This window comes from Ursus maritimus, unplaced genomic scaffold (genome assembly GCF_017311325.1).
Source record: "Ursus maritimus isolate PB19 unplaced genomic scaffold, ASM1731132v1 scaffold_35, whole genome shotgun sequence".
NCBI lineage: Eukaryota > Metazoa > Chordata > Mammalia > Carnivora > Ursidae > Ursus > Ursus maritimus.
Window position 1 is genome coordinate 5,530,345 of NW_024426119.1, and position 27,199 is coordinate 5,557,543.

At 42.4% G+C, this 27,199-nt stretch overlaps 2 long non-coding RNA genes across 2 annotated transcripts in view; both read right to left on the minus strand.

Moving 5' to 3' along the window:
* Positions 1-690: 690 nt before the first annotated feature.
* LOC121100234 lies at positions 691-3,705 on the minus strand. Its single transcript, XR_005831991.1, has 3 exons — positions 3,479-3,705; positions 2,501-2,606; positions 691-1,273 (listed from the first exon to the last, which is right to left on the minus strand). It is a non-coding gene; the product is annotated as an uncharacterized LOC121100234 (long non-coding RNA).
* A 405-nt stretch (positions 3,706-4,110) lies between these two features.
* Positions 4,111-27,199, minus strand: part of LOC121100193 — a 144,174-nt gene continuing 121,085 nt past the window's right edge. The window contains exons 3-4 of the long non-coding RNA XR_005831919.1: positions 6,690-6,887; positions 4,111-4,210 (exon numbers count right to left, since the gene is read on the minus strand). This is a non-coding gene — a long non-coding RNA (uncharacterized LOC121100193). The remainder of the gene's footprint in view (positions 4,211-6,689; positions 6,888-27,199) is intronic.

Genomic DNA, 27,199 nt, shown 5'->3' on the forward strand with positions numbered 1-27,199 from the left:
GTCATCACTTCTTTTAGTGACTCAAAAATCAGCTTATTAGAGGGTTCTAGACAAGAGTCACCTTGCTTCCCCCTACTCTCACCTAGTGCCAGGTCCATCAGCTTGATGCCGTCTTTCTATTCTCCGGAGCCTCAGTGGATTGATTAGAAAGGATCAAGGCAGCATTCTCTGCTGTTTGACCGGAAGCTGTCATGGACCACAGGCCTGGGAATAACAGTTCTTCTCATGCTTTTGTCTGTTCCTTACAGCGGGTTCGGCTCCTTGGCTAAAGCTCCCCAACTCTTTATCTCCTTTAAAGAAGACCTGATAATGTTCCCTGTGGGTGTCATGCTGTAATTGGGTCTTATTTAATTTTAAAGTTCATTTGTTCATTCCCCTTCAACAATTAATGGTCATTTTCTAATATATTTGCTTAACCTCTTACATAGATACACTATGGCAGTGATTGGAAACTTCATGACCTGGATGTTAGTTGAAGCATGTGCTATAAATTCACTTTATTATTCATTAATTATGGGTATGTCACAAAACTATGTTGAATCTGTTGAATAATGGAATCAAAACTTTAAAAAAAAGATTACAATAAGCTATGGTGATGGACTGAAACTGGTAGAATGACTAGAATATGGATAAATGGAATTCTACATTTAGCCCCCCCCCCCCAAATTTTGGCTAAGGACAAGAGGTATATGGCTTTAAAGCAGACTTTGGTGTTTATTTCCCACAAACTGTGAATGAACTCTAAGTGTGATGTGGCTGCTAAAACCAAGGTATTTTAGGCTCTTTTAAAATTAGTGTGGTATCCAGGTTAGTTCTAGTTGGTCACAGCACATCTAAATTATTCCAGTTTGGGCCTTCTTAAAGCGGATATGGATAAACAAGGACTCATGTGAGGATAGTGAAGAACTTAACTGGAAATTTTAGGTAGGAGGAAAGACTTACTCTTTAATAGCTTTAGTTAATTATTGGAAGCATTGTCCATAGACTTACTTTGTATTTGTATATGGCTAGAAGGCAAAATGACCCAAATCATACAGAGGTATAATCTGGAACCATCTAACTGCGGGCATTTTACTCATTCGAGCTGTTGAATGAAAGGTGGGTTGCTGGCGTGGGAGAACTACCTGTCCTTAGAGGTGTTCGAACACAGGCTGGTTGTCCTGCTGTGAGGAATACTGTGACAACGTAGATGACAGATGACCACAGGGTTGCTTCAACTCGGAGATGCTCAGCTTCTGAGTATTTGCAGCTCCGCCTCTGGCTGTGAGAGGCTCTGAAATAAGGAAAAAAAGGATCATGAGATTGTCCTTAGCCCTCGGAACCAGCAAACCCTAAGGAGACTTCAAAAGAGGAGAGAGGAGCAATGGTCCTCACTTTTCTTTCTTTTTCAAGTAGCAGAATCCTCCCCCTCCCACCTTTGAAAAATGAAATGCTATATAGAACCCAATTTGGAAGATAAATAAAGAACTAATTTGAGTGGTCAGGACTGGGGGCAGCCACTGACTTGGGAGTCCCACCTGCTGAGATCCTTCACCCTCAAAGAGGCTTCTGTGGTATCTCTATGGAACCAGGGCTCCCTGGAAGTCAGTCCGAAACCACTAAAGGGAGTCTTGAGAGAAATCTCTTGGGTTTGAAAAGAAGGAGGAAATTGGAAAATTCTGGGAAAACAATGTCCAGTCTCTTTAGCCCCATTAAATATGCTACATCCACATAATAAATCCAGGAACAATAGAAAAAAATGCCAAGGAACTTTCCTAGCTCAATTCCCTTCCACCTACTGGAATGTGCCTTATCTATTAAGTCCCCTTATTTCTCTGTTTTGGCTCTATGTCTTAGATCCTCCTTCACTCCCCTGCTTCTTCAGATCTAGTGACCTGGTTTTTGATTTGCTGGTTACATGCAGCTGGGTTCACACTTCATCCAGTCCCCATTTGGCAAGGGGAGGAATAGCACCAAACTGTAGAGTGTGCATGAGCAGAAGACCTAGATGCTGTGGTCTGTTGGCTAAAATGGGAGGTCTGGTTACCCCTCAGTAACCCACCTGTGTCATCCTCAAGTAGGGGATTCTCAAAGACCTACGCCAAAAGCTGTGGCAGGAAACTCCATGTCTCCTCCTTCCTGGTCCTCTCAACCACATGCATAGAAAATAGGTTTGGTCGTGGGGGGATGGGAGATAGGGACAGAATGCCACATCGGCATACACCATCTATAGCAGTCAGGGTTCAATGTGTTCAATTTGGGTTATTTAAAGAGTTTAATACAAGTGTGAGCAGGATTTAGGGAAAGCAACCAGGGATGGAGGTAGTAATACCCTTGGATCTGAAGGAGCAAGGAAAGGACTGGTTGTTGGAACCAAGACAGAAAGAACTCTATGTGTAAGGCTACCCAACAGGAGCTGTGGTCTTCAGGAGTGGGAGCAGCCAAATGACAGCAACGAAGCTCCATCAAAAGGGGAGCTGGAGAATTAATACTCCGACTTCACTTTCCTTCTACTTCTTACCCTCTTGCTAGAGCCTTCCATTGTCTGAACCAGTGGGAAGTCAGGTGTCAGTGGAACCCCCTGATGGAATCGCCCTGGGTTTGTAGCAGGGTAGAAAGAAGTGAACCTGAAGGGGCAAATGGAAGAAGATATTTAGCACACCAAACCTCAGAATCCAGGCCAAGCTTTGTGTTTCAGCTATGTGGAGAATGTCACATTCATACCACCTCAACTTTATTCACAGCCCAGCTGCAGTTACGTGTTTTACTGATGGTCCTACGATGTTGGTAGATAAAGGACTCCTTTTTACAAACCATTTGCCTTTATGGTGGGCATGCTCATTCTTACTGAAGTTAATACTTAGCATTTTCCAAATCATTTTTTTGAAAGTAAAGCCAAACAATTTAAGGATATCTCTTTCTATCTCCAGTTTGCCATTTGCCTTCTCTGGTCTTCTAAGCAGACACTTCAGGATATGAGGTATAAAGCTGACTGGGACCCCAACACTGGGAAGGAACATTTCTGTTTTAGAATTGACCATGAAAAGAGATAAGAAAATAACAATTGTCCTGGACTTCAATTGTCTCACATGTGGATAAAATCCATTTAATTCTCCAAACTGGGAAGCAGAGGTGTATGACTTTTACATGGTGTCTAGCTTGTCATTCTCAAGGAACGTGATGATCTAAGGAGTCACTGAAAGACAAATTGTCCATATATTCAGTATACATTCTCACAGACATGGAGTTTGTGCGTGAGTTACCTTCTCTAGAGGTAAACTACATTTATAAATTACGGGAAACTCAAAAATGTAAGCCACCCCAATGCAAGTATATGAGGCATCAGTTTCCTTTTCAGCTGAACCACTAACTATTGAGTGTCTATTTCAGGAGATTGCTCTGGTTATCAATTGCTAAATAACAAACCTCCTTAAAACTCACTGGCTAATATAGCAATTTATTATTATATTTCATGTTACCATATGTTTATTTGGCTCACCTGGGAAGTTCTCTTTGGGGCGGGTCTCCTATGTGATTGCAGTCGGATGATGGCCAGGAGTGGAATCACCTTCAGGCTCAACAGGACTGGTTATCCAAGATGGCTCACGGCTGGCAGTTGATCTTGGTCAGTATCTAGGAGGTCAGCTAGGACTGTTAACTTGATTTTTCTATAATTCGTCTGTCCATGTCCTTGGGCTTCTCACAGTATGGAGCCTGGCTGGATACTACCAGTGAGTGAGTATCTCAAAAGATCCAGATGAATCTGCAAAGCTTTTTATAAGGAGCCTCAGAATTCATGCAGTGTTAGGAGGATTGAGTTACTCAGTGTTCAAAAAAATAGGAAGGGTGTTGCAAGACACTAAGTACAAGGTACTACCATGAACAAAGTCTCAAAGGTATGTCATAGCATGAAATATGTAGGGAACTACAAGTATTTAGGTATTGTTAGACTCTAAAGTTTGCAGGAGGATGTGGCAGGAGATGAGCTGGAAAGCCAAGAACAGACAGGCACCCAAGAATTCTGTACAGTTTTGAATGCTTTACTAGGAAAGTCTGATCTTATAGATTTGGGGAGACTTTGGGCTTTAAGGCAGAGGTATGACTGGTCATAGCAGACTTTTAGACACATACCTCTATGCATGCAGTGTGGTGAGTGGATTTAGAGGAGGCGACACTCCAAGACTTGAGGTAGGGAGACCTGTTAGGACTTCACAGTACTTCAGGTGAGAGGCTGAGGGTATAAACAAACACAGTAATTGAGAGGATGCAATAAAGGGGATAGAATCAGAAATACCTAAAGCAAAACTGGAAGCACTGCATGACTATTTGAATTTGGGGAGCTAAGTTCAAGGAAATTATATGTTTTATTTTTATTTATTTTTTTCATTAATCACCAGTTTTTACTGTGCACTTTATATATGCCTGGCATTCATTCTTTACGTGCATTATCTCAGGAGAGCCTGAAAGAAATACAGTGAGGTAGGAAGGAACCATTTTTTCCAACATTTTAAAGATGGACAATCTAGATATCAAGGCGCAAAGTAACTTGCAAGAGGTCTAGGGCTTCAGGGAGATGGGACATTTTGAGCCGCACTGGATGGAACTCTGCTGGCTTCCACACACAAAATAAGATGGCAAGATGTCTGATGAGTGAGTAACTACAAAACTACATTTATTGCCCTAAGTGTTATATTTACAGGGCAAACACCACCAGAGAGTTTGCTCCTCACAAAGATTCTCCCCTGGGTGGTTAGAATGCATATGCTGCATGAACGGTCTCCTCTCTCCCAGCTTCTGAGGAAAATAATTGGCTTTCCAGGAGACTGACTTTATAAAACCATTTGCAGTCAAGTGTTATCTTGACAAGGATCTGGTAGAGAGGACCGGCAGAGCCAAGCCTGTCACCTTCCTGGTTTTCTGAAGTAAGCTTTCCTAGAATTTGTATCTGACCTGTAGAGTCCTTCTGTAGAACATTTGGATATTTGTCATTTCTCCAAGGATTAGGGCTTCTCAATGGTGCTTTTGGAGGAGGCAAGTTAAATACAAGGCCTGAAGAGTAGATAGGATTGCCAAAATGTTGAAGTCAGTCAGAAGGAAGAAAACGAACAAACTGATGGGAGTAAATACAAATGATGGGAGCAGAAATCGATGGACTGGAAATCCAAGAAACAATAAAGAATATTAACAAGAAAAAAGGCTGGTTATTAAAAAGACTGATAAAATAGACAAACTTCTGGAAAAATCCATCAAAAATATAGAGGGAATAGAAAATGAAAAGGGGAACATACTATACATAACATATAGACTGAAAATAATTGTGAGACTGACTACCCTTCATGCTAATAATTTGAAAATGTAGACAATATGTATATAGATAATCTGAAGGTATAGATCATCTGAAGAAACCTGTAAGTCTTAACCCATAACCTTTAAAGAAATCTAATCAGTGCCAAAATCCTCCAGCAAATATCATAGGTAATGATTGAATGTTAGACACATTCTCTTTAAAGTGAAACCATGACAAAATTACTTGTTACCAGCACTTCTTAAAATTTTGTTGGAAGTTCAAGACACTGCAGTGAGACGAGAAAAAAAAAAGTAAGAGCTATACCTTGGTATGGAAGAAATAACTTGATTATTTGAAGACACCGTAATAGTTTACACGCAGAATCCAAGGAATCCTATAAACTATTTACACTAAGAAGTTTCTGTCATTCTTATAAATTAATAGATGCCAATTTTAAAAACTGTGTGTGTATATATGTATAAAATATACACACACATATACATAATATATATACATAGACATAATGTATTATATATTTATGTAGCGTATATATACAGAATATATAAAAATATACATATATTTTTAAAAGACCCCATTTGAAATAGCAGTAAAACCTACTAAGCTTGTAATAGCGAAATTTTGGAAGCCAATTAAATGTGAATCAATAGACAATAATAACAGATTTGTATAGTCATATACCTAACGATACAATGGTTAATGTGAAAGAACTGACTCTACTATCAACATTGGAAAAAAAATGACGTGGAAAATTTTTTGAGTAAAAAAAGTCAGGTTTCATAATATCTGTATTATGATACTATTTTCATAAGTTAAAAATGCATAAAATAATGCTTATTGCAAATGGATATATACAAATGCTGTGAAAATAGAAAACATGGATAGAAAAGATACTATACCGACTTCAGGATGGAGGTTACCTCTTTGGAGGGAGATATTATAGATTGGGAATTGAAAGATTCAACAGTAATATCTTGTTTCTTTAAAAAAAGTTCTGAGAAACAAACTGAGGGCTTCAGAGGGGAGGGGGTGGGGGAATGGGATAGACCGGTGATGGGTAGTAAGGAGGACACGTATTGCATGGTGCACTGGGTGTTATACGCAACTAATGAATCATCGAACTTTATATCAAAAACCAGGGATGTACTGTAGGGTGATTAACATAATATAATAAAAAAATAAATAAAAAAATTTAAAAAGGTCTGAGGCAAATTATACAACGTGATCAATGTTTCTAAATCTGGATAGTAGGTAGCTAAGTGTCTGTTTTATTAGCCTCCTATGTTGAGTTTATTGCATAAGTAAAACATTGTAAATGTGAATAGGAGGTGAAGACATGTACATAAAGCACTGTGCCAGCACTCTGAGGAAGGCAGACCGTGGGTAACAGCAGAAAATGTCGTACCTCCTAAATGGACGGACGCTGGAAGATGCAGCCTCCTTGCTCACCAAGGCTTTTCCACACTTCTTGTGGCTGCTTTATTCTAGGTGCAGAGACGACCTGGCTGCCACAGCCCTCAGCTGCTTTTAATCAACAGGGGGATGGATTCTGCCCGTTTATCCAAAACACATGAAGAAACGCAAGTAGCTTTTCTCTTGAGGCCTTGTAAAATAAAAAATACATATTTTCTGAATCATTTAAGAGCTATTAAATCATGACTGGTAGAACTGAAGTGTTGATTATTGAATTTTTCAAAAGTTAACAATTCCTTAGCCACTCCCAGAACAGTTCTGTGTTCTTACTACTTGAGTTTACTGTACTGTCACCTTGTTTCAAGGGACTTGATGATGGTTTCCACGTTTGCATTTGTTTCAATTATTGTCTTGATCTACAAATTACACTGATCAGAAGAAATCTGGGATTTCAGATTCTAAATCTGAAAAGAAAATTTTTCTAAGATAATGTGCTGATCCTATTGACTAGAGACTTAGTTAATACAATCCTTTTGGCAGGACAATTCGGTAACCAAGCATTTCCAATTCCAGAAACCTAACTTTCAGAGATACTTTCGTGTATGCACAAAGCTACATGTAGAGGAGGTTCACTGTAGAAGATGTTCCCTGTAATACTGTCGGGACCATCCTTGGATATGTAGCTGTCCTTACGCTCAAGTAAGAACTCGGAAGTAGGGCAAATGTGTATCAATGTCAGAATGAATGAACGCATGACACATCTCTGTTACGTAATAACATGGTGGTTAAAAACAAGGTAGATCTCTGCAGAGAGATACAAGTTGAACTTCTAAGATATATTAAGAAAAAGAAAGTTACAGATCAATGCATATGATAGGATCCCATTAGTGTTAAAAACTCCAAACCCATATATATGCAAATATAAACATATACATATGTAAATTTATAGAAAAGTTTACAGCCTGAACTGTTCACCATGGTTACTTTCGGGAAAAGAGTTTAAATTTATTATATTTCTATTCACATATTTTTGTGTTTAAAGACTGCTTAGATTCTCATTCCAAGTATATTAAATACAAATTCTACTATCTTTGAGACTATTATCATATTGCCTTAGGAAATAAATTATAAAAAGTAATGAATACATTTTTTCTATAATCAGGAAAATATTTTTTAATAAAGGAAAATATGTGTGTTTACTGTGCAAAATTAAAAAATACAGGAAAGTACAGAGAATGAAAATCACTCATAATTTTATCCTAATGTGTCGATGTTTTTCTTTCTTTTATGGATATGGTTGAAATCATACCATAGACACAATTTTTATTCTGATTCCTTTCTAGTTAACACAAAAATATTCATCTATGTCATTAAAGCTCTTCAAAAAACAGAATCACATAGACTCCCCATCATTAACTTAACCATTCCACACTCGTCTCAGATTTGGTTAACCACCACAAAATCTGCTTCTTAATGAGACTCTCAGACCATGTTTATGAAATTAGAGACCCTTCAGTGATGTGGCCAGCATGAGTTTAACAGGCTCAAAGAGAAAGAAAGAAATCTAGGACCTCAAGGATACACCAGTATGAACCAAAGCACTTGCTGGGAAAGCAAGAGCCAGGAGCACAGATGAAATTCTTCCTCTTTCCTCTTTTTTAAGATGGTGCTGCAAAAGTTATCCATGATTGACATAAATCGAGCCTGCTTTTGAAGAAACCTTCTATTCTTACATACCGGGAAGAGTAATGATCCAGCAAAGAGGTCCCATCCTTAGTTCTATATGATAAGCAGGATAGAAATTCAAAGGAAAAAGGAGCCTGATGGAAAAGACCCTGAGACCCTAACATTCACGTTTATTTGGTTTGAGAAGAAATGTAGGGAGTCCTGTGGCATAAGACAAATACCGAAGGACCATTTGCAGGTGTGAAAAGTGAAACATTTTCCAAAGGTTCATTAAATAGCACAGCTTCCTTCGGAGAGGGTCTCCATGGTGAAGATTGCTTTCCTTTTTGCAGGTCTCTAAGCGGAAGAAGGAGCTGCAGAGGCCCTCACCGAGACCACCCAGGCTGCATTGGGAGTGTGGGGTTTCTAGCAGAGGCCCCTGTCCCTCCTGCCCACCGGCCCAGGCACAGAAATTCCTTCCTCGGCCTCTGCTGGCGAGGGCCCGAGGTTTCTCTTTTTGTTGGACTCACCACAGACTGAAACAGCAAAGGCATTGGAAGCCTGCAATCCTTTACGAATGGTCTGAATGGAAACCACAAGGCCTAGAAATTCAAGGGCTTTGGCAAAAATGCTGCTTTGTTTTTCATGTCCCTAAACTGATCCAGCCAATGCCTCGGGTGACAAACAGTGAATAGCGCTGGGTACGGCATGTGCTGTAATTAGGTTGGTGGGTTGGACTGGGGCTTCTGTGGGACGAGGCCCGCCCCATCTGCTATTCTTGCAGTTATTTTGTGGCTTTATCACACAAGCTGGGGGCTCCGCAGGATCCCTGATGAGGCTGATTTTATTAGAAGAAAAATAAGTTCATCGCTACTTCTCACTAGCACATGTTTGAGATGTTTTCTTTCTTTGATCAATGACATTCGCCAAGCCGCACATTCTGTGCTAAACAGAGCCTACCTAACTCTGCCGGCTGGGGTTTTTCCTGGATCACTCCCACCTCGCTTACTGAAATGCCTCTGGAGAAGCTCATTTGACCCATCACTCATTCTTTTGCATGTTCATTCATTCCTTCATTCATTCAACACCAATTTATTAAGTATCTGTTATAGGTATATATTTTTTTGAGACACTCTGCTTGGTAATGCAATGAAGAATAAAAATAGATCTAGTCCTGCTCCCATAGAGCTGTATTAAAAAGCAGGACAAGTGCTCTGATGGAAATACGCCAACACATGAGAACGTGTGACATGATGGCTGGAATCCCAGCGGTCCCACGGAGGACCCTGGGCAGGGAGGCATTGTGGAGTTCATCTGTGGCTGGACAGGGAAGCCTGGACCCTGAGCTGCATGGCAGGGACCCCTTCCTCATGGCCTTCAGGGGCGGTGGTGGTAGTTCGCCACAGCATAGGCTCTGATGGATCGGGTCAGATGTATTCGGTAGACAGGGGCTGACTTTCTGTTGGGAAGGTGGCAGCGATCATCACCATTGTTGTAAATGGTGCCCAGTACAAAGTGCTCACCTGTGCCAGAAGACACTATCAGAACTCAAACGTTTATTGATGAAACAGGGCTATAATACCAACTGAAAAATCTTCCCTGGGGAAGCAAAGGACAGAATCATGGATGGAATTCTGGCCCTACTCATAACGCTTCGGACACCAAATGTGAGGGTTTTTCACACCAAGCAATTCTCCGCTTCTCTTTGAACATTAACCAGGTGTCCTGTGATATAATTTAACTCTGACACTACTTACGTGGAATCAGTGCAGACTCCACAGGTGAAGGGCTCAGTCCCACAATACCGCCCCCCATTTCATCTGCCAACTGCATGTAGTGGGTCACCCTGCTTGTCCGACTTGACTACGGATTTGGTGTTCCCCATCCCTCCTTCTCCTCAGGTCCCATCATTTGCTATTATCGCTCACAGACCAAGGGACACACTTTACTTACTATGACCAGTTTGTTATAAAGGATATTATAAAGGATGTGAATGAACGGCCGGATGAAGAGATATACAGGGCAAGGGTCCTGAGCACAGGAACTTCTGTCCCTGTGGAGTGTGCCACGTTCCTGGCACATGGATGCACTCGCCAACCTGGGAGTTCTCCAAACTCTTTCACTCAGGATTTTTATGGAGTTTCCATTACATAGGCACAACTGATGAAATCAATGGCCATTGGTGACCTACTCAATTCCCAGTCCCTCTCTCTTCCCAGGAGGTCAAGGGTAGGCGGGAGTATGTATGTGAAAATTCCAACCCTCCAATCACACATTATTTTGATTCCTCTGGTGAGCATGCCCCATCCTGAAGCTATCCAGGCGCCCATTAAAAGTCACCTCATTAGAAACAAAGAAAGTTACATTAGCATGAATGTGAGTATATTTGAAAGAGGTTTATTATAAATAACAAAAGATGCTCCTCTTACCCTCATCCCTCAGGAAATTACAAGGGTTTTAGGAGCCGTGTACCAAGACCCAGAGACGAAGGTCAAATACGTATTTCTTACTGTATCAAATGTCACAGGCCTCTCATTTTATGTTACAACTGAGCCTCTGTCCCTACAGGGATGTCCGCAAATTCATTACTAAGAAGCTGAGCTTGGCAATAGCTTGGACACTCTCCCCCTTCTTACCCTCACTTTACCTTCCAGCTTAGTAAGCTCTAAGGTCTTAGGATCTGGGGCCAGGGAAACCCTGAGGGCAGACGATTTGGTGGTAAAACTTCAGATGAAGCAGGAATTGAGTCTTTTCATCTCTATCTCTAGTACAGCAGAGATGCTGGCACAGGGCACACACACACACACACACACACACACACACACACACACACACACGTCAAGCAGATGAAGTGGGCACATGACTAAGAGTTGTGTGGGAAGTAAAATGACTGTATTCCAATTTGTGTGGGTAAGGAGAGAGAACAGTTTCTTCTCTCAAAAGAAGTTCTCTTCTGTGTCAAGGCAGGATAACAGAGAATCCTAGCCTCCTCTTCGTTTCAAAAGTCCTTGGGAAAAGTAGCTTGAAACCTGAGAAATCTGACAAGCCATAATATTTAGAGGGGCCCACAGTACTTCCCAGTTTGGTCTGAGTTCCCTGGGAGCCCAAGAAACCAGGCAGCCTAGAGTTGGGGCTGAGATCAATTTGTGATTTTTGCCCTGTGTTGTTTGACATCACAACCCCCAAACTCAACCTACATTATGCCATCGTTTTCAAATCCTTCCTTTGATTATTCCTTGATTTTTCCAATGCTGCACTCAAAACTCCTTGAGGAAGTACATTGTCTACTTATTTCAGTTGTAATTTCCAATTCTTTCCATTCAGCTCTATATACTGAGGTTCTATATACTGTAAGCTGTAAAAAAACACTTAATTCACTCATCGAGCGTAGCCTACCTTCACAGGGAAGCCACTCCCCCACCCCGAGGAGCCACGTACACGCTGTTCGGCTGCTTCCCCCTTCAAGCCTCCTAAGGATCAACATGGCTGCCACCTTAGACTTGTGTACAGATATTTTTTGCTGGGCCCTGGGTGCTGGAAGCCACCACCTTCTTCTGGAAGTGAATTCCAGAAGTGCAAAGCCTCTGCCCAACCTCTGGGGAAGCACACTGGGTGCACTGCGTCCTCCTGAACGTCATTTTCTTGAAAACATGATAAAGGGAGGATAAATACACCAGTGGAAAATGAAGGCAAAATAGTCTGTGGGCCACCCGGTAGTTCCGAGGGAAACCATCTGAGAGACTCATGCTTATCCCACACAGCTTGGCTGGCAGGACCCCAGTGTGGTGCCCAGTGGGGAAGCCATCTCAGGCTTGGAGGGATGAAGGGCACTGGTCCCTGGCTCTGTGATTCTGGTGCATCTGGGGTTCAGACTCCGGGTGGGTGCACAAGTAGGTAGATGTGCATATGGCACTGAGGTTCATATCTCCCCCAGTCATCAACTCCCAGAGGCCTCTGCTCCTGTAATATAATCTACAGCTTTAAGGCCTCAGGCTGACGGTAGGATAATGACCAGCTCATACAGCGTGTCAATGTATGCCTTAAAACTTGAGTCAGAGATTGTTTTAGGCAAATTAGGATGGGGGCTGTGTGTCCTGCCTCCATAGGCAAATGCTTCTTCGTTAGACCGGAGATTGAGGGGGTTGAGGTGGGTCATTCTACTTTACTTCATTCCTAAGTCCAGCCAAATAGGTTTTTTTCTAGGCATTAAAAATCCATGCACCCCAACGTTCATAGCAGCAATGTCTACAATAGCCAAACTATGGAAAGAGCCCAAAAGTCCATTGACAGATATTACTCAGCCATCAAAAAGAATGAAATCTTGCCATTTGCAGTAATGTGGATGGAACTAGAGAGTATTATGTTAAGTGAAATAAGTCAGTCAGAGAAAGACAAATACCATATGGTTTCACTCATATGTTGCATTTAAGAAACAAAACAGGTGGGGCGCCCGGGTGGCGCAGTCGTTAAGCGTCTGCCTTCAGCTCAGGGCGTGATCCCGGTGTTCTGGGATCGAGCCCCACATCAGGCTCCTCTGCTGGGAGCCTGCTTCTTCCTCTCCCACTCCCCCTGCTGTGTTCCCTCTCTCGCTGGCTGTCTCTCTCTGTGTCAAATAAATAAATAAAATCTTTAAAAAAAAAAGAAACAAAACAGGTGAACACAGGGGAAGGGAAAGAAAAATAAAATAAAAATAGAGAGGGAGGCAAACCATAAGAGATACTTAATTCTAGGAAACAAATAGGATTGTTGGGGGTGTGGGCATTAAGGAGGACACTGGATGTAATGAGCACTGGGTATTAAATGCAACTGATGAATCAAAAAATTCTATCCCTGAAACTATCCCACACAGTATATGTTAACTAAAACAAATAAAAAAGAATCCATGCCATATCAGGTGCTTGTTAGGAGCCAGCATGACTTAGCATTCAGAACTGCGTTTCACGTGTGGGCTCTGCTACCACCTGGGAAATCTCAAGCCAGCTGCACTATCTCCCCATTGCCATTTCTTCACCTACAAAATGGAGGGAAAGGGAACCTTAGCTCTGCCCTGCCTTCCCTCATGAGAATGAGTCTCAGTGGGAGGCTATGCCAGACACCTGGAGATCCTGAAAAGGGAGGTGCTGTGCCCCCACCTCCCAGACACAGATTCTCATGCTCATTACCTTCTGTGGCCCTGCTGGATGACATGATACTGAACTACCTAGAAACCTTAGGGTGGGCTGAATCCAGCTGCAAGGTGCTATATTTTCTTGCTAGTGAGGACTGTGTCACTAAAAGGTACGCACAATCCCTTTCTCTCTCTTATGGTGCCTAAACTTCCCGGTTTGCTTCTGGGGCTTCTGGGAAGCAGGACTTTCAGCACTAAAACCAGAAGAGTCCTGGGCACACAAAGAAGGTTGGTCACCCTATCAGTAGAAATTACAGAACAGAATGCTCTTGTTTCTGTTACCAAACCTCAATTTATTTGAGGGGCTGCATTAGAGAGATCAAGGGAGGAAGATCTGAATTACAAACTATATTTTAATTCTCCACTTTCCAAGGTCTAATTTGGATAGAAATCTCACTGCCCAGTTTACTTTTCAGTAAATGAGTGGCTTCATGGGAATATGGTTAGGATTCTTTATGAAAGACCCTCATCACTCACTGGGGACTCAGGCGTCCCTAACAGGGAAATTCCTTTGGTCCCATTATTTCCATAACGATTTGTTCTCCCTTCCAGCACCCTGCCCTCCCACTACACTATTATTTGTGCCATCACTCTAATGGCCTGAGAGCTTAGCACACCCAGCAGCCCATTCAATGTGCTGTGTGCCCTTGGCCACCAAACACAAGGATGTAAAAGAAGGCAGGCTGACATAACTCTAGCAGTGGAGCCAAAACTGGTGAAAGCTACAGCTTCTATCAACTGTTGATCAAAGACATGAATAGGCAGAGACTTAAGAGGCTTAGACTTGATATGAATGGATTTCCTCCAGCCCCTAGTAATTGACGAGCTTTTAGAAAAGCATCAAGAGGTGCCAATGCTAGGCAGAAGCAGAAATGGAGAAGTGAGTTTGGAAAAGCTTGAGTTCTCTGAGTAATAAATATTCAATAATTAATTATTTCATTAAATGCCTCTCTTCTCCCTCTTTTTACATGTCTACTTTATAGGGGACTGGGCAAAGCCTAGAACAGGATAGTGAACATAACTTTACCTCTGCTGTCATGGTCTTTGAGTTTAGCTACTCCAAGTTGATAATGTGTATGTGTAAAGATTAAGTAAAGTAGACTGAAATCTATTTAGAAGCTTTAAAAAACTGCCCTGACATCTTGGCCACTCCTTTGAGACTCCACAGCCTATAACTGAAGGCTGCTCTATTCATTCCTTTCTAGATGAGCTAGTTGTTGTATCCTCAACTATCATTGGCAACTATCAGTGACAATCCATTGGGAAGCTGATAACTGATACCATGTTGATGTTACTTGTCATTTTTGTAGAGAGTACATGTCTCCCTCTTTCATATCTCACAACTGGAGACCCAACCCATCTTCCTCCAGTCAAGAGGAAAATGAGCAACAGCAGCTGGCAATAAAATGAGCTTCCTGCATACAGGACTATAAACCACAGAGAGGGTAACTTGGAAAAGTATTTCCTGAAATAAAAGACAAAACCACAGAACATTTCAACAGTCACCAAAATTCATAGACTTAACACAATCCACATAAGAACTGAATTAGGACACATGCTTGTGTATTTATAGAAACAGAAAGTATGACAGAAAAACAGAATTGGGCATTTTTAATGCATTTAGAAACTGTTTCAAAGGGGAACTAGAAAGGCACGCTTGCTGCCTGAGGTTTTAATACTGGAAGAGTTCTTGATATTGGCATAATTAAAAAAAAAAATCTCACTATACGAAGCTTACCTTGACTGCTGGTGATGGATCAACAGGAGTCAAATTAGGCAGGGCATGAGGTGTGGCTGGACTTAGGGAAATCAGTGACTCACAGAAATGGATTAATTCATGTCATATACCACCTGTAATACTGGCAAATGAGTTAGTGCTAAGATTTGAGATCTTACTATGACTTTTAAACAGGCCAAATGACCCAGGCTTTTCTCTGCCCTGACTCTTACTTTTTCACAGGGCTAGAAGAATTAATGGTAAGACCTGCTCTGCGGACTTTAGGAGCAGGGAGAAATGACTATGTGGCTAGAATGCCATTCAGTTATAGCCACTGGGGCACTTCGGAAGTCAGGAACCGGAATTTAGTCTTACATATAGATTACTCAATCCACACATGGGCTGGGTGTGGCATGGCTGTCCCCGGCTGAGATTTCCCCATCCCTCATAATTTATCTGCTTCTTGTCCTACCTCTGTCTTCAACACTGCAGATGTTGCCGGAATGTGTCTGCAGAGCAAGTCATCAGAAAAACTCTTTTCAGTGACCTTTACATGGTCAAGTAGCTCCTCTGGTTATCAGCTCAAGGGCTCAGGGTAACAAGTTTATTCTTAGAGCCAACTTTGCTCCTCTGGAAGCCAGGAATCAGGGTTCTAGTTTCCATCCTGAATACAAATAGCTGTGTGACTTTCTCTATTTCTATTTCCTCCCCATAGAATGTGGAGTTGAATTGGATTGAGAATCTGTAAGTTTCCTCCCAGATCTAACATTCTGTAAACTTTGCGCATTTATAATCCTATCTGGAAATATACAAGCCCCTCTATGAACTGCTTATTTGACAATGACAGAGATTATCCCGAGCAAATTGGGGTTGAGCTCTGGTTCAGTATCTCTAAGCAGAATTGTTTCTGAGCTTGTGTGACTTTTCCATGAGGTGTCCAGTTGTCTTTCCCAGGGAGCCAGCCAAGGCGCCAGATGGAGGCAGTTACGGGAAAAGAGATGATGCAGATTTTAACAATGCAATTAAAATCATGTTTTGACAAACTATTCTAAGGCAAAAACAAGGCAGGATGGGAGGTAAGTGTTTGGGCTAAGTGTTTTTGATCCTTATGATAGGATTAGGTCTCACTATCTCCTGAAAAATAAAGTGGAAGGTATACTCAATAGCTCTCTCCAACTGGAAGTAGACTTTTAGTTTCTGCTAGCTCCTAACCTCTTCCTTAGAGGGCTTACTCATATGTGAGAGGAAAATACTTCTTGATCATTCTCAGTGCTATGGGCCATCGTATACTGACTGGTGATATAATACTGAACTTGACCTTGGCTATTTCTTGAATTGCTCAATATGGCTTTTTTTTTTTTTTAAGAACATAGATGAATACTGGCTATTCAATTTTTTTTTTTTCCTAATGAAAATTCTCCTGGCCAGTGTCGGCTCCTTGAAAATTTGTGATGCAGGCAGTGGTTAGCCTGACTGACTTTCCCTTGTGGTTGCTCAAGCTCTCCTTATATCATTACATTCTCATACTATTTTTTTTATAAATAAACTTTTAATTTTAGAATCGTTTTATATTTCCAAAGTTGTGAATATAGTACAGAGTTTCCATTCTCCCCAGACCCAGCCTGCCCTACTCTTAATGTCCTACATTAGTCTGGAACATTTGTCAGTTTTGATGAACCAGTATCAATATGTCATTATTAACTATGGCCCATACGTCATGCAGAGATCTTTGGCTTTTACCTTATGCCCTTTATGTGCTCCAGGGTCCCATCCAGGATACCACACCTCATCTACTGGTCCTGTCTCTTTAGACTCCTCTTAGCTATGACAGTTTCTCAGACTTTCTTCATTTTCGATGACCTTAACAGTTTCGAGAAGTACCGGTGAGTGTGGATTAACGATAACACCACCAGTAACATGTGGGTGGCCTCATATTATGCTGAGCGATGTGCACAGTCCTTTAGATATACAGACTGATTTAATTACTACAACATCCGTACAGGTCGATCCTGTCATTATCCCCTTTTTACAGCTGAGGAAACTGAAGCAGACAGGGTTTGGGCAATTTACCTAAGATAACATAGTGTACGTAGTAGAGTGGGGAGACCAACCAAGGTGGGTTGGTCCCAGAAGCTGCATTCTTAACCACCATGCTTGGTAATAAGAATAACAATGAGGGGCGCCTGGGTGGCACAGCGGTTAAGCATCTGCCTTCAGCTCAGGGCGTGATCCCGGCGTTATGGGATCGAGCCCCACATCAGGCTCTTCTGCTATGAGCCTGCTTCTTCCTATCCCACTCCCCCTGCTTGTGTTCCCTCTCTCGCTGGCTGTCTCTCTCTCTCTGTCAAATTAAATAAATAAAATCTTAAAAAAAAAAAAGAATAACGATGAAAAATCCCTTAGTTCTGTATAGTTCTTTACCAAGCACTTTTATATACATCACAAACACATTCTAATGACCCTGGGGACCAAGGGTAATCAGAGCAGGTGCTGTCATTCCTGGAGGCCCAGCACATTGGTGTGGGATCCTACTACAGCCTGATGATAGTCAGGCCAGTGTTACAAGTACCACGCAGGTGTAAGCTCTGCCAGTGGGCCCGTCACACCCTGGAGGGCAGAGCCCAGACCCTCTTCACTGTTGTCTTCCCTGTGATGTCTAATTTTACATCTTTTATATGGTAATCTCTTAATAAGTACTTGCTGAATTGGATTCTTGTTTTATAGATGAAAAAACTGAACACGAGGGTTAACGAAAGCCAAAAAATTCATTTTCCATGTAAATTGTAAAGCCTTTAAATCTCTCTTTTTAAAAAAATTCTGTTCTTCTATAGGGATCTACCTTACTGATTGTCTATGTACTTACCAAAGCTTCTCAATTGTCTAAGCTGAGGGATAAGGGAAGTAAGAACGGGGATTAATAAAATTCAGACAACTTTCAAATGGGTATTTTTTTCAACAGACACAAATTCCTTTCTGGTGGTAACAGGGGTGTGATCTTTATTTTCATTTCCTATTGGCCAAGTCCCACTAGACATAGTTTTAGAATCACAGCATTTCTAATTTATCTCTTTGGCCTTAATTGGTATGTCGCTGGAAGAGACATTAAATAAGTAGAGAAAACGGTTGGAAATGCAGAGAAGAAATAAGGGGCAGAACAAATTGGTGAATGGAAAACTGGCAACATCTGCATCCACTCTCCTCCAGTGATAGAGAGGCTTACCCTCTACTTCCGTCCTCCAGAGAGAGGCCCAGAACTGTCAGCCACGGAGAGCCTGGCTGTCTTCCTGCAAAGCAGGCTGGATAAGTCCTCATGATATCAGCAGTGAGGACCACCGTTCCTCTTTCCATGTGATTAGCAAAAAGAGGCCCAGTAGACACAGCAGGCGTGGAACTTGCTTTGCGGAGAAATATTTCTCCTGGTTTCAAATGCTGTCTACTTACTGTGTGAACTTGGCAAGTTCTGCTACCTCTCAAACCTCATTTCCCTCATCTTGAAAATGGGCTTAATAAGTAATGTGATTCCACAGCTGCTGTGAGGGTCAGGAATAATATATGCAAATGACACATGCCAAGTCCAATGGATGGCAAATGGCTAACCTTCAGTATGTGTAGTTCTTATTGCCCTGTTTTCCAGCTTAAGGACTGGTGTTGATGGCTGCCTCCGTCACATTCTAGCCACTGAGCCCATACTCCTCTCACTGAATGGTCCCCAAATGAAAGTCAAAGGCATTATTATTATTATTTATTTTTTTTTTTTAAAGGATTTTCCTGGGACTCAGGGAAGCCAGCTTCTGGGTTTCGGTCAATCCCCAGAGTACCTCTGCTTCCAGTGCGGCCACCTGGAGTGCAACTCCCTCTGTGCCCCACATCTCCATTCAAGACCAGGGCACATGAGGGCAAACCGAGGAGCATAGCATCTGCCCCATCAGCTCCGTCCTTTAGTCCCAGCCTACGACTCCTGCCCCATCCTGCCCTCTGGGCGAGTCTGACCTCTGTTTTTCACTCCACAGTCTATTTGGCGTTTTTATGACCAGGGCTTGGGCAACTGGGCAAAACCTTTGGGCCAGAACTGGGCACTATTTCCGAGGAGTTTCCCTCTGTGAACTGCCTGACACTCTGCTGGGTACGAGTGGGTGGTTTTGACAGCTGCAGGGAGAGGTGCTGTGTCCTGAGGTGGGATGGGTGATGAACACACCATAAATTCCCTGTCTGCCTGGAGCATAAATCCGAGGGCTGTACAAGTTCCGAGGCAAGGAAATGGGAATGATGGAGCCAGGTAAACAGACCTGAGTCAACAGGAGTGCAGAAACAGCTCTGTGGCCCTGCCATCCACAGCCGTGGGCTGGGTTTTCAGAGTCAGATGGCTGGCTTCTTAGGAGTCATCTCTGATTTTTATGGTTTTGTGAGGTTTGGGAATGAAAATAAATGCAGGGTAAGGGCGGGACTCCTTGCTCCGGCCGGTGCAAATGCTCATAGCGCCATGGCACCCGGCAGAGTTTCCAGGGTGGCTAGACACTGTTGGCTCCTTCTCCCTCTAGAGAAGGGAGGAGAAGGCCGCTCAGCTGCCCCACAGGTCACTGCCGGGCAGGTCCCCTGGGGAGAACATGGGGCTGCAAATCAGAGCCCCTGGATTCCAGGGCTTGCTTTGCCGCTTATGGGTGACATGATTTTTTTTGTGTGTGTGTGCCTCCTGACTTGTCTGGATTTCAATCTCCTCCTTTACAAAATAGATATAATATCCATATCCCACCCACCTTAGAGGATCAAGTGAGATTATAGCGGTCAGATTTTTGGAAACCTCTTACCATGTGAAACTGTCAGTCTTTGTGTGAACATTTATTAATAATAAGAAAATGATAGCTATCAATTGCTAAACACTTTTTGGTACTTGGCACAGTGGTAGGGCTCAGCACAAAAGAAAAATGTGAGTCTTTTCGTTCAAAAAGAAGGAAAAAGTGCCAATAAACTTATTAAAATATTAAACTATAATTAAAAATACTGTATTGTATATTTGAAAAGTTGCAAAGACAGGTCTTTTACATGCTCATCACAAGAAAAAAAAGTAATTCTGTGTGGTGAGGGATGTTAATTAAACTTATTCTGGTAACCATTTCATAATGTATGCATGTGTCAAATAACTACCGTATACATCTAAAACGAATACAATGTTATATGTCAATTATATCTCAATTTAAAAAGTAATTTAAAAATAATAAAACTTTTATTTCTCATCCATGAGCTCTCTCTACCTATCAACATGTTTTTTTGTTTTTGTTTTCTAATTCTCTCTTTGCTATTGCACTCCTTCAGGCATGGGGATACTTGCAGAATAAGTACAGTCTTCAAAAGCAGGTGGGTGAGGGTGGGAGTGGCGGGAAGGTCCGCCGAATACTGGGCTGATGTGTATGCCTGACTGAGTTGGGCAAGTGAAGTCTGGCATCTATGCTTTTCCACACCAAGGTGGAAAGGTGATCTGGATGGGTGGGTGGGAGGTTGGCCCCTTCTGTGTTGCTCAATACAAGCACTCCCATTCCGCTAGACTGAGGCCCGGTTGGCATTGCCATGGGCTGCTCTGGCACGTGCGCCTGGCCCTGACCCACCCCTGCCATTCTGCAAAACCTTGCTGGGTAGGGGTGGGGAGAGGAGGATCAGGCAGAGCGCCAGGGCGGTAGATAGTGGGGAAGCTGGCAGCCAAGATGCTGTTCCTGGGAGGTGACGAAAGGCAGACCCAGAGTTAACTGAGGCTCTAAGCTTCACTGCCTTTTTGGACTTCACTTACAAATCTCAAATTCTGGGACTATGACTGCAGAGTGGTAAACCTCACGTGTGGGACGCCCCTCAGCACGAGGTCCTGTGTGACTACGCATTTCCTGTGCCCTGAAGCCTGCCCAGGAGATAACCTCATGAGGTCCAAGGGTCATGCTGTAAGACAGTTACTCTTATTCCTATCAGGCAGAAGAGGAAACAGACCTTACGTAGCTTCCATCATGCCCTGTAAAAGCAGAGGTAACATCTGAGCCAGTTATAATTGAAGTGAACCCAAAAGAATCTCCCTATTACCAATGAATGTGTGAGCCGGGCTGTCAAACTATACTCTAACCTAGCCTAGATTAGTAAATGAATATTCGGGTCCTGCTAATTTCCTCAAGAGAAAAGTCAGGTGCACCCTCTCTCCAGCAAAGGACATTATTCCAGGGTGGTTGCTAAAACTCCTCTCAGTCATTTATCTTCCTCCACTTCACCATTTAGCAAACAATTATTGAGTACCTGTCGCAGGCAAAGATTTTGCTTGGCATTTTTTGGGGGGCGGGGGCAATATAAATGTGACTATGATCTGACCTCTTCCCTCTAGGAACTTATTCGTGCTAGAAAGCTTGCAAACGCTATCCCTAAGGTCAATGATGAAAAGTGCCCGGAGGGAGAAACAACTGAGGAGGGGCTGAGGGTTTTAAGAGAGGCCTCTTGGAGGTGACTGTGCAAAGCTTCCTGGTCCAGTGCTATTTAAGATGGCCTTTGGAGAACATAGGCTTTGCCTATAAAGGCTGTGAGGAGGGAGCAGCAGGGCAAGTCCATAGTGGCTGGAAGAACATGGAGCCTGTGTGGGGAACTGTCGTCTTCCAATTCCAAGCATGTGCTTCCATGTCCTTACCTGACCTTGCTCCTTGACCATGTTTGACTGATCTAGAGGTCTGTTTCTCTGGAATTGTTTTATTTTTTTTCCTTTTCTCCAAACAGATGCTGTGAATGAGGTATCTCTGTTGGTTACAGAAACTGTGGGATGGCACTCCTGGGAGGCTTAGGTGGTAGTTTTCTTGACATCTACACAGAGATAAGGAAGGTGGTGGGCAGAGAGGCAGAGACAAGGGTAGGGAGGCAAGGGAGTGAACATTCCTCATCTCCAGGCCCCCCTCCCCATCCCAAGGGGTGTCCCAGCCTTCTGTCTGTAGACAACCTGTGTCCTTCCAATCAAGTTCCCTTTTGCCTTGGCTACTTTGAGGTCCTTGGAAATCCAGAGACATCTTTCAAATGTAAGGGCTACTGCAATGGTCTAGGTGAGGACTCAGGAGAGCCTGCTGCAGGGCAGGGGGAGGCACAGGATGAGGAGCCTTTGTGGAGGTGCAGGTGGTGGACTGAACTGTCAGCATGTGGTGGTGGTTGAGGCTTAGAAAGAGGCAGAGGGGAAGGACAGCACCAGATTTCCAGGGATCACTGGCCTGACTATGACTCTAAATCGTCATTTAGTATGCTTTGTATTATATGGCATAAAACTTGCCCCCGCCCCAACCTACGGAATGTTAACTTGACACCTAAGACAGTTGAGGCTTCCTGTGATTTTGTATCCTGCTATTTCTTTTTCTTTTTTTTTTATTTAAAGATTTGATTTTATTTATTCGACAGAGATAGAGACAGCCAGCGAGAGAGGGAAACAAGCAGGGGGAGTGGGAGAGGAAGAAGCAGGCTCATAGCGGAGGAGCCTGATGTGGGGCTCGATCCCAGAATGCCGGGATCACGCCCTGAGCCGAAGGCAGACGCTTAACCGCTGTGCCACCCAGGCGCCCCAAGTATCCTGCTATTTTCTGGTGATACAGAATGATAAACAACCAGCAGAAGATTTCACATCTTTTTTTTTAAAAAAAAAGCATTTGAGCCATGTTCTCCTGTGGTCCTCCCCCTCCAATACGCTCTTGGCCGGAGCCCATCCAAAGCAGCGCCACAAGCCTGGCAGTGTGCAAGCAGCTTGGACGGGGCCAGTATCACTCAGAAGGGGAAGATAACCACACACACCAGTCTGACTGTGGTCCCAGCAGTGGACTGGGGGCAGGCAGCTGATCTGCCTGCAGGCCCCACCCACCAACGACACAGGGAAAGGACCCTGAAATCTGGTGCTACTGCATCTCTGGCAAATGCGTGGTCTGACTCAACTCAAGCCCAAGGTAACTTCAGACCGGCCTGCTAACAACACAGGACCAAACTCTGCTCACATCGGGCAAAGACAGCCGTTGCAGATGAGTGGACCGGAGGCAAAAGTCGCTCAGACACAATAACAGGGCACACAACACACACAGGAAACACCCGTGAAGGGCCAGGTTCTGGTGAATAGAGGACAATGCAGTGCAGTACACTGTGGGACCTCTTATTCACAAGGCCACTACTTGCGAGAGCAAGAGACATAGGTGACTTTCCTAACACATGGAGACAGACACAGAGAGTAAGACAAAATGAAGAGATGTCTACTATAACCACTTTTATTCAATATAGGACTGGAAATCCTAGCCACATCAATCATACAAATAAAAGAAAGAACAGGCATCCAATTTGAAAGGAAGAAGTAAAACTTCTATTTGTAGATGACATGATACTATATATGGGAAACCCTCAAGACTTCACCAAAAAACTACAAGAACTGACAAATGAATTCAGTAAGGTCGCAGGACACAAAATCAATATGAGGAAATCTGTTGTATTTCTATATATACGAGTGAAGTAAAAGGAAGAGAAATTAAGTAAACAAAATTATTTAAAATTGCACCAAAAATAATTTAAAAAACTAGAAATAAACTTTAACCAAGGGAAGTGAAAGACCTGTACTCTGAAAACTGTAAAACAGTGATGAAAGAAATTGAAGAGGACACAAACAAATGGAAAGATATTCCATGCCCCTGGATTAGAAGAACGAATATTGTTAGACTGTCCATACCGCCCAAAGCAATCTACAGATTTAATGCAATCCCTACCAAAATACCAAAAGCATTTCTCACAGAACTAGAACACTCTTAAAATTTGTATGGAACCACAAAAGACTCTGAAGAGCCAAAGAAATCTTGAAAAAGAAGAACAAAACTGGAGGCGTCACAATCCCAGATTCCAAGGTATATTACAAAGCTGGGATAATTAAAATGGCACGACACTGGCACAAAAATAGATGCACAGATCAAAAGAAGAGAATGGTGAGCCCAGAAATAAACTCAAAATCATATAAGCAATTACTCTTAGACAAAGGAGGCAATATGCAATGGGAAAAAGACAGTCTCTTCAACAAATGGTGTTGGGAAACTGGACAGCTACATGCAAAAGAATGAAACCAGATCAGTTTCTTACAGCAAATGCAAAAAAATAAACCCAAAATGGATTAAAGATGTAAATGTGAGACCTGAAACCATAAAAATTGTAGAAGAGAGCAACATTTTTCTAGCTATATCTACAGAGGCAAGGGAAACAAAAGCAAAAATCAACAAAATAAAAAAAAATCATCAAAATAAAAAGCTTCTGCACAGCAAGGGGAACAACAAAACTAAAAGACAACCTATGGAATGGGAGAAGACATTTGCAAATGGCATATCTGATAAAGGGCTAGTATCCAAAATATATAAAGAATTTATACAACTCACCACCCAAAGAACCAAACAATCCAATTAAAAATGGGTAGAAGAGATAAACACACATTTCTCCAAAGAAGACATATAGAAGACACATGAAAAGACGCTCAATCGTCATCAGGGAAATGCAAGTCAAAACCACAATGAGATACCACCTCACACCTGTCAGAATGGCTAAAATCAAAATGACAAGAAATAACAAGTGTTGGCAAGGATGTGCAGAAAAAGAAACCCTCATGCACTGTTGGTGGAAATGCGAAGTGCCAATATGGAAAACAGTATGGAGGTTCCTCAAAAAATTAAAAATAAAACTACCCTGTGATCCAATAATGCCACTACAGGTATTTACCCAAAGAATATGAGAACACCAATTCTAACAGATATAAGCTGCCCCATGCTTATTGCAGCATGATTTATAATAGCTGAAAGTAGCCCAAGTGTCCATCGATAGAAGGATGAGTAAAGAAGATGTGGTATACACACACACACACACACACACACACACACACACACACACACACTCTAGAATATTAGTCAGCCGTAGAAGAATGAAATCTTGCCATTTGCAACAACAAAGATGGAGCTAGGGAGTATAATGCTAAGTGAAATAAGGCAGAGAAAAACAAATCCCGTTTCACACATGTGCAGATTTTAAGAAACAAAATACATAAACAAGGGAAAAAAAGAGACAAACCAAGAAACAGACTCTTAACTGAAAAGAACCAACTGCTGGTTACCTGAGGGAGGTAAGTGTGGGGATGAGCTCAACAGGTGATGGGGACCGAAGAGCACCCTTATCATGATGAGCAGAGAGTAAAGTACAGAAGTGCTGAATCACTATATTGTACACTTGAAACTAACATAACACTGTATGTTATCCACACCGGAATTTAAAGACAAAAGAAAAAAAGGGAAAAGAAAAACACATGAACTTATCTAAATATGTTTTAAAAGTGGGATGAGGTGGAATTAATTCCCTCCTGAGAAAAATGGCTTTCTAAAGCTACTAAGATACTTGCATTTACAAAACAGTTGGTACAAACATTCCTCTGGACTGTACAAAAAGGGAGAGAAAGGCCACTCATAAGACATGGTCTACACTATTACTCACACCTGGCTCCTTTCTCTGGTTCTTCATTAGAGCCTGGACCTCACTGTCAGTTTCTCCATCTTCCTGCAGGTAAATGTTCTTTTGTTTCTCGATTAGTTCACTTCAGCCTGTTCTCCCTTTTGTTTGCATTTTGATTTCTTTTATTATGTTAGTCACCATACAGTACTTTATCAGCTTCTGATGTAGTGTTCCATGCTTCGTTGGTATAACACCCACTGCCCCATGCAATGCGTGCCCTCCTTAATACCTATCACCATGCATTTTGATTTTGTCTGAAGATTTTTCTTGTGTTCCTGTGGCTCTTTCCGTGATTAGTTCCACTTAGTAGGAGCAGGGTCACTGACAACCTTGCTGATCTCTTAGGACTCTTCCTCCCCCACCCCCTTGGGTTGAATTACCCTTCTGTCAGATTGCCCTGTCAGATCGAAGTTTCCAGGAAGAGTGATGCTATAGAAATTCACACTTCTGGGAGCACAAGAAAAACAGAGAGGGCAAATAATGGCTCAAAAATATTTTGATAATCCCGTACATTTGTTTGTATAGTTGACCATGGATTTCCAAGAATGTGGTGGAGGAGGAAAGGGAGGCAAAATGTAATGGACCAATTGTAGGAAATAAACTTGCAAAGCTAAAAAATATGGTCTAGAGGCTTTAACAAAACACACACGGGGCTGATTCTATAAATAGCTATGGCAGCATGTGGAGTTCATTAAGTCCGAGGAGTGGTTCAGGCACCTTGGAAGGTAGCTGCGAGAGCCGGCACACTCCAAGACTCGCCCTGCCCTTTCTCTCAAAGACTTCACAGATGTCAAGAGTTTCCAGGGGGCTCTGTTCTCTCTGTGTCTGCCCGCAGAGGGAAGTGTGGCCACACCTTGCCCTTTGCCTGGCTCACACTGACCAGAATTTGGGGAACAAATGTCTGGTGTGTTAATAGATCTAGCAGAGAGATTTGGAATTGGGATTGGTGAGTTTGCCATCCTAATTTTTGTTCTCTGCTCTTTCTCACAGCTGCTTAATGTCATGCTGAAGCTGGTAGCTGTGTATCAAAGAGTAATTAAAATATGATTTCTGATGTGGGATGCCACAAAGCAGTATTTGCTGGCATTAGCCCAATTCCAAAGGGGACAGCATACAAGTCTTCTTGTTTATCTATGTTCTTTCTTGGAAACCCAGCTAACTTCTTACCCCTTCAGTTTTGGGATCTTCCCTGAATTTCTCAGTCTACCCCCTTTCCCTCCTTTGAACTCTCTCAGTCTGTATCTCTTGTGCTGCAGAAAGGAAATGGGATTTCATAGACCAGAGTTCATATTTCAGCTAGGACCCTTGTTATGTTATCTTGAGTAAATTTGAGCTACCATAACCATATAGACAGGGCTTACTAAATGATCGGTGATTGTTATCTTATTTCTCTATTTGTATTTAATTCTCATCACAACTGCATAGGGGCTCTTATTACCTTTACTTT